The sequence below is a fragment of the Neolamprologus multifasciatus genome, chromosome 13, assembly GCF_963576455.1.
Source record: "Neolamprologus multifasciatus chromosome 13, fNeoMul1.2, whole genome shotgun sequence".
Classification (NCBI taxonomy): domain Eukaryota; kingdom Metazoa; phylum Chordata; class Actinopteri; order Cichliformes; family Cichlidae; genus Neolamprologus; species Neolamprologus multifasciatus.
In genome coordinates, this window is record NC_140451.1 from 12,755,602 (window position 1) to 12,764,784 (window position 9,183).

A 9,183-nucleotide genomic window follows, 5' to 3' on the forward strand; every position below is an offset into this window, starting at 1 on the left:
GACCACCCTGTGGAGTGGCTGGTGTCACCATCAAGAGGCAAGGACAGTTCCACAGTGCAGCTCAGGGCCAATTACCCACCTGCTGCATGACTTCAGTTCAGGGGTGTCATTTCATCCTAATACCACTGCTATAATTGCTGTTGTTTTCCCAGTTAGAGGGTTATGGAAATGAGATCTTAAGTGCCACTCAAATTAGACCATGCTTTATAACTGGTCAGCTTTGTCTGAACTGTTAGATTCAAGAGCAGGAATTGCTCAGTGCCAACTATCATATTAGTATTAAATGTTCATTTAAATGGATTAGGGAATCTCGGTAACATATTAATCTAATTACACGGTCAATTAAGCTTAATTGTACCTGTTGAAACATTCTTATAGCCTATAGTGTGGCAGCTTTTTAATACATCATTTTATTTGTGGAAAAGAATTAATTAAAAAACATATAAAATGTAACTTGAACGTGTTCTCATTAAATAAATCCTTTCCATGCTACTGCAATTGCTGAAGCAGCATCATTGTTATTCAGCTGTATTCTGGCAAGATTAAGAAACTGGAGCACATGGTAAACAAAACAGTAGCACGAGGACTTATCGCTGTCACTATCTGTTTTTCACACTGGCGTTCTGGAATAACGTGTCTCCTGTTAATTTCACAGTCAATTCCAGAGGCTGAATGGCGCTCTTCTTCTCTTGCCATTATTTCCCTCAGGGCACCACACGAGGGCTTCTAACAGCAGGGGACAAATCAAGGTCAATGAAAAATTATAGACACTGAAAGGCTAAGACCTGTACTCTATTATGGCCTCTATGACAATCATTGCTGATATTAAGTTGGATGGGTTTGTTTAAAAAAAAGGGAGGAAAAAAAGATATCGGTATAAGGCTTGGTCTCACAGGGATGCACTCTAAAATTGCCTTTCAAATTAAGTGTACAATTGTTCAGTAACTAAAGTAGAGAGCTTTCTATTCAGCAAACAGTGTAGTACAGATCTTAGCTGTATTAAATGTCCAGATAAGATGTTTTGAGTGGTAATGCAATCCTTCCCTTAGCTGCCCCTCACTCTGTAGTGACTAACCATTCAGTTCTATGCTTCAGCTGACTTTAGCCTCCAAACATATTAGTGAAGATGATGATGAGTGACAGGGACTTTTACGTCTCGCCCTAATTAACAAGACACTCTTGTCCCCCCTTAACATTTACTATCAGAGAAGGGTTGACACATGCCCGTCAGTCAATCACCTCTCCTTCTGCCCCTCTTCCGAATGCACACAACCCTCCCCCATCGCCTTCACACTCGCAGGCCTGTTGCCACCAGTGTCACAGCCAGCTGGCATCAGTCTCGACATCTCTTTTTCCCTTCTTCCAAACGCAAACTGAGAAACGGCACAGCAAAATAAAGAATATGAAAATCTCCATATGCCAGAATCAAATATGTACTTTTCAGTGCTAGGAAATCTATTTACCAGTCAGTCCAATATCGCTGGAGGAAAGCAGCTCTGAAGAGGCGCTTGTTTTTTATTTTGTCTGGCTCCTTCTAAAATGAAATTGCGAAGGTAGCCTGAAAATAGCTAGTATCTTTAGATCAGCATACGATAATGATATTCATGTGAAGCCTGAGCTACAATGAATGCAGTCTGGTGGCACAGAGGTGGAGCACAGCGGTGCAATTTCTCCAACTCAACTCAGAGCGTTACTGACTACTACTAATACTGCAGCTTTTAGTATCAAATAAAGAGACACGATTTTAAAAAGCATCACCTACTGATGTAAGTTTGTTCACAGAATCTGTGACCACTGTAAAACAAGACAGAGTAGTACTGTGACATCTTTTCCCTTAGTAGTAGTAGATTTACTTTATGCACTAACAGTAACAGGAGCTTAGCTAGAGGACGTGCTAGACGCTTGAGAAAAACTGTGCTAAATGCATCCATTTGTTTGCATTGATCTTTATTTCATGGTGTGAAGGTGAACCATTAACGTCTTTCTTTGCTTTAGGAGTTTCCTGTATTGACTTTGGGATTCTTCCAAAGTGTGACCAGCCACTCAAATGTCCACAAATGAGAAGAAGCACTGAACAACACAGAGACTGAGAATTTCCTGTGTTTTTTAAGTCAACTGGCTCTTTCCTCAAGCTTCCCAGAACACCAACCGCTGACACATTCCTCTTCTTTCCCACAATCTAAATATTTGCATTGGTAATTGCATTTGCACCCAGTTTTAGTTAAATGAGGGACACGAACGTCAAGCTTTCAGGGTTGCGTCACACAACCCAGGAAAGTGCAAAGCCCCACATAGCTTATAAGGCTTACTAACAGTAATTTCCAGCTGTAGTTGGAATAATAACAAACAGTGAATATAAAATGCAGTACTTTAGTTTTCCATTGAGGCAAAGTGTTGAAAATGAGTGGAACTGCAGTGTGTCATAATGTGGATTGATACTCTCATAATAATCATGCTCCACTGTAAAAAAAAAAAAAAAAAGGAAAAGAAAAGAAAAAGAAAAAGAAAAAAAAACCCTCCAGCTATCTGTCTTTCCTGCTCTTTTTATTTCTCTTTCACTTCGTCTGCATGGCAACTCCAACCCCAACTGGTCTCACTTATCTTGTAGCCTGACGCACTGATGTGCACAGCCGTGAGTGATTGCATATAATGAAATATTGCCGTTTAATATATCTGCATAGTGTGTACAGTGTCACTTTAGTGTCTTGCTTTAATCAACTTTTGTTACACACACACAATAGCGGTGTGGTTCGAACAGAGCGCTGGTTTAGTTTCACAGAGAAAGTCTGAATATTTGTCCTTTTATCTTTTCTTTGCAAAAGCCGCACACTGATTTGATTTGAAAGTTGTTTAATTTACTTTTGAACAACAACATAAAAACAGATCAATATTTCAAACTGGCGAGACTGAGGCAATCAGCCCATCTCAGTCTGCAACAAAGCTCCATGAAATGTTTTACATCTTAGTCTAATTCATGCTCCTGTAAGCAGACATTTTTTTTAACATAAAGGAAGCAGGAAGCTTAGAAAACAACAATTGTGCTCTCAGTCAGAAAGCCATCTATAGAAATACGTGCTAGTTCAAATACGTGAAAATGCAAATCGATTGTGGAGACAGTTTTCACGCTAAACTTTCTATAGGTTAGTTTGGAGTGGAAACAATGGTTTTGTCGCACGAGTTGTACATTCAATCGGGAGAAAAGCAGCAGAAACAAAAGTCCTGCTGGATTTCAGAACAGAATACTGTCGTCGAAGGCAATCTCTAAGGCAAAAAACACAGTTTAAATCGATGGATGGACTAAATGAAATAATTCAGAACTAGAGTTCACTTCTTATCAGGCTACATTTCAAGGTTTCGCTCAATATGAAACACAGTAAAAACAAAGTAAACAATATAGTTAACAAGCTTACATTTGCAGCTGCAAAGGTGGCACTTCCAGCTGACATTGGACACAATGTGAGCAACGGTTTATACCACTCTATATAGTTTATGCAAGCTTTTGGTGATTTAATAGAGCATGTGGTGATATTATGTCTACAATATAAAATTTCTTTTAAACTGTGACTGAATATAGATCTACCTAACAACATAGAATTGTTGTTTGTAACAAGTTAACAGAGGACTTAATTGGAGGCACTCATGGAGCCACAAATTACAGACTTTGTTCATTTATTTAAGGTTAATTCAGTGTGTGGAAGCTCCATCGGTACGTAGTTTGAATTGTTCATAACAGCCAAACGTTAAAAAGGTCTACTCTCCTCTGTTCATTTCTATTGTTTTGAAATTGCTTCATTAATTTTTATTTCTAAAACAGCATGTGCTGTGTGTTGTGCTGCTGATTCAATCAGCTTTTTTTCTTGCAAAAGAATAACGGATTAAACTGTTATATAGTTGCTCTGTTTGGACACTAAAACCACAAACAGAAGCATAATGACTAACATCTGAGGCTGAGCTACCACTTCCCTCCACATATCCTCATTTACTCCTTTTTCTTGACAGCCCAGCTCCTATAAACTCCTTCCTTTTTACAGCGGGAAAATGGCTATCTGTGCCACTGTGTGTCTCATCACAGGAGACAACATTTTTTCGACGTTATCCTGAATGCAGCAAACTCCCATCTATCCTCCCGGACACGTTTTGCCGAGTTTGACAATGACTTCAAAACGGCCTAGTGTGGGAGGAGAAATCATCTGTTATTCGGCCCACGACGGTCCATACATCAGCTGCCCTGGAGTGGAGCTCGCTTCCAGGAGGCCCTCCCTTTTTTGTGCCTATCCAGCTACCTATCTGGACGGCCAACTGACAACATCAAGGAGATTTAGAGCAGAGTCTCAGTGGGCCTGGTCTGAACAATCCCAGTAGATGGGAAACAGTAATTACAGCTAGAAGGCTCACTGAGAGTCTGGAGCCTTGCAGAGATTCAGTGTCATAAGGCCAATAGATTCCTGGGTACCTGGAACAAATGGTTGCTTCAGCTGTCAGAGCAGAAAAAGAGCTACAGATTTGAGCAAATTTGACTTCAGAGGAGGTGATTTAGTGGTTTAGCTGTCTACTTAGTGCCATAATTCTACCCAGATGGGAACATTAAGACTTTACGTTGACATTATTACTTGTGTATGAGTTATTTAAGATTAATAACACTTCAGAAGAGCCAATTTAACTTCACAAAATGCTTAGCTACCTATATTATTTTTAAAGGATATTTTAAATTCTCTCATGGTGTTAATAATCTGTGTTTAAGATCACTGCAATAAACCCATGTGGTGTAGACCAAGATGAGACAATAGGGAAACAATAGGCACATAAATACATGACATACCCTGAGAAGATAGTTTCTCAAGCCCTTTAGTGACTCATTCGCAATATCTGCAGGATTTAATTAGGATCAACACAGACAATAAAGTGCCACCCTGACCTACAGAGGCCCAGAAATTTACAGCAGGGTCCACACAGCCTCTGGTGGTGTCTGCAGCATTATCTATTTCTAAATCTTTCTGCTTCATATTCTCCACCATCTCCCTGATTCACTCGACGACTCTGTCATTCTCCCTCTCTGTCAATCCGCCGCTCTCTTTTACTCTAACCTTTCAAGCCACAATCTCACTTTCTCCCACTCTCTCTATAAATATCTGTCTCTGAGACAGTCTTTTTCCCCACTTCTCCAGCTTGCTTCTGAAGAGAACAGGGGAATCTTCCATCCCCTGTGGATCTGAACACCCACTCAAGGTTAGCAGTACTGCAGATGCAGGAGCTAACAGATCAGGCTTTTAACCGTCACACAGAACTTAAGACATTTGTACAGGCCGTTGCATTAATATCCCTCACTACCAAGTACTAACTCACTTATCTACCAAACAAACAAAAAGCCCAAAAATATTATAGCTGGATTAAATTCTTTAATTTTTCATTCTGTTCCCGCTTTCTCCAAAATAATACACAATTAAACTTGTACATCTCATTTTGCTGAGTGAAAGCACAGTTTGTATTCTTACCCCTGCAAAGCAAAAGCAACAACATCTTCCTTTTATGCATCAAAGTTTTGTTATTTTCTCATTTCCCTTGGTGGTTTAAAAGGATAGATTTCTTTTGATCTGATGATCTGTACCTCCTAGCAAACTCAAAGAAAAACACAAAAACACTTAAGACTTATAAGGAGTCACCCTGAGAAAAGAGTGATTGCATTGTTTTCTCTAATGAATCATTCAAACTATGGAATATTCTTAATTATATCTGAAGCCATCCATCAATACAAACTGTCACTGGGCCAGAGGCGGTACACCCTGGACAGGTCACCAGTCTGTCACATGGATAATTTATGTGATAATTATGTAATATTTAAAACAGAGAGCATTATTTGTTTATGTCTGGTCCATATCTATAAACTACTCCAGGTTAGTTTATTCGAAGGTTCTATGTGTGAGTTTCTACTTAACTGTTGGCATCATCTAACAACGCACTCTTGAAAAAGCAGCTCATTTGCACTTTTTTGATTTATATTGGGATTGTTACTAAGAGTGGTAGGACATGGCAACGCCCCAACTGGAAAAACCAGCCAAGACTGATCACACCTCTCCTACCATTCCAACATCCACATCTAAGGAATTGGAGCTTATTCTGTTTGTTAGTCTCACACAATGTGAATGTCTACAGTAGTGCTTAAATTTAAAATGTAGCATAGCACATAGATACAATTTCAATATTCAACAAATAATGATTTTTCTTTCTTAATTTTCTCTGATGTGGGTAATGGGGTCAGCCAGGCCTGACGAAGAAATTACATGATTTAATGGCACCCCAGGGGACGTTTAAATATAGCTCTGCATTCCAACTAGCCTCCGACGGCACAGCAGGACATCAGTTCATCCATAAACAAGTGTCCAAAGCCTGGATGGGCTTGGCTTTAAGTATTACTGTGAGCAAATATTGCACGATAGGGATGACGTGCTCATCTGCTATTGTAAACACATTTGCTCATTCATTTCATTATAGGGAAAACATGGGTGTGGGTGAAGGAAAGTGAAGGCTCTGTGTGTGGCTGTACATGTTATGGTGCTGTTACTGCACTGCCACAAGGTGGCAGGACAACACACATCTGCTCCACATGAAAAAATCTTTATTAGTGTGTTCATCCTTGTTCCTCTTTCACCAGAGTCACACAGAAATAAATGACGAAAAATGTAATTAGTTAAGCTAGTAACCCAGTGAATGAAGGTTTACTGAAAAACATGCAAGCAGAATAAATATGGATTAGCATTCATCATGTTTTTTTGTTTTTGTTTTTTTTAAAGAAAAACCCATCTTATTTTACATTCATATGAAATCAGTGTGTTCAAAAATCCACCAGGCAGCTTATTCCCTGTATAGTGTCTCACCAATCATCTGTATTCATGTTAGGAAAACTCATGTGCTGAGCCTCAAAAATGGTTTAACCACCAAATCTTAATTAACAAAACACCAGTAATGCAATAATGTGGAATTGAGAGAAGAGACGTCAAGGTGATGAATACAAGAAGACATGCTGTAAAAGACCTAAAACATCAATGGGGTATTTAACAGGACAGGTTTCAAGTGACGAATTTAAGTCCAATCCTCAGTCACACCGCATAGCACAAAAAATGCTCAGTGAAGTGTAACATTCAGTTCTCCCTGTGGAAATTAGTCTAATTCTGTGATCCTCCTTAAAGACTGATCACCTTTAGTTAAACTCAGAGCGACAGCACGCTCAAGTGCAAGCTGAAATATATCTAAAAGTTCAGTGCTGGAAACTTCAAACTGTAAATTGTGTTTGCCTAAAAGTGCGAACTGATTGAAAAATTAATAAATAATAATATTTGCAAACCCGAAAGGAACAGTACTTTCCAGATTGACGTAACTAATGAAGCCTGACAGATGTAGGTTACATCTGGTCCCACTGGTAAAAAGCAATCCTCCATTTAAGACTCCAAGCTAAGCTAAGAGGAGGTGAGAGCTGTGGATACCTTTAATTTACTCAGCCTGCTGAATGCTACTCTCCATTCAATCATTCTCTCCGTAACGATTGGATGCAAGGCTGACTGGTCTGGATTCATCACGTCCTTTTCTCTACGCTTCACTCAAACTGCAATACTCACCGTCTCCCAGCACTCTTCTGTCAGCTTTCCTTGTTTACCCTTATGCAAGTGTCAGCCTGTGTCCCCCCCCCCCCTCCCTGACAGCGGTCTTGAGTTATTAGACAACACCAAACCTCATCAGTTAGTGTCATGAAAAGGCAGCTCTGAGATGATGGTGGATGACACATGTCATCCCAAAGGGCTTTAGTGTTTTCAGCCAAAACATCACACAATGCATTCAAAGAAGATCTGATTCTAGCAGCTTTGCAATTTAAATGAAGACTTTAAGAAATCTAGACACACGTCAAACAGACAGCACAATTTCCGATTGCCCTGGGTTGGGAAAGGAAGAAATTATGTCTGTCAAATGAATGTGAAAGCTATAGTCTCATATCTATAGTTATAAGTGATTGGTGTTTAAATGACATGAAAGTGAAAAGTATCAGATGGTGCAAAATGCCCCATATTGCAGTTCAAACACTGCCAGCAGAAGAGCCAGAAAGAAAGAAAGCAGCTAGTGTACAACAGACACTCTTATCCAAAACACTTCCTAGCATAATGTTCAGACACGCACTTGCATTCCACACTACAAGTTCCTCGTAACACTATCACTTGGATGTTCTGGTTCACATGTTCAGCTTGTGAACACCCACTGAGACAAACTCTCCTAAAGAACACGCCAAGGAAAAAAACCCTCATTATATCTCTCATCACATTTACTGCCACAGCACCTCCCATAATCTGGTTTACAATGCACAGAAAACTTAAGTCCGCCACAAGACCACTGTGTAGGTGCTGACCTTTCACCAACAAACAATCGCTTTGTGTTTGCCCAAAAGGGAAAATCTCAAGAATGCAGGCAGACACCAAACTGTCAGCAGCCCGCATGCAGCAGTACGTTTACGAGGCTGTTTTGATTTGGCTTATGTCAGAAACAGTGTGTCTGATTTATGACGCTTTGGTAGATCATCAACTACCAAGACTAACTGCGGTGACCGATAATTGTCGCACACTTTTCGGCTCTCTGTGCTCTGCAAACTTAATACTTGCTCTGTGACAGTCCAACAAGCACAAGTTCAAGCTCGGGTATGAGGAAGAATGGCGCCTCGATGATCCTTGAGTCAGATTGAGACAGTTTATCAGCTAGAGATGAACCTGAACAGCTCTTTTAACCCGTGAATGCGCTGAGAAAAAAAAACATGTTGACTATCATATATTCTATTTTGAGCTGTTTTATGTCAAAATAATACAGTTTGGTACTGAATTGTGCAATGTTGATAGAAAGCCTAAAAGTAATGAGTAATGTGTTTATTTATTTCATTGATGATGATGCTGCATAAGTAGGTGGAGTTCATTTCAAGTAGGTTATATTGTTGTAAAACAATGTTAGACAACTACTGAACAGGTTACCATATGTAGACTATTCATCTGCTAGGTAACAAATAACTAATAATGTAGTAAATGAAGAGTGCAAATATTAGAGTATATATTAAGTTGCACCTATCCATAAGAACGTATCTAACTGAGAATGGCAGTGGGTGCTGGAGCTTGTCCCAGATTACCAGTACACGTTACCAGTCCACCACAATAGTAG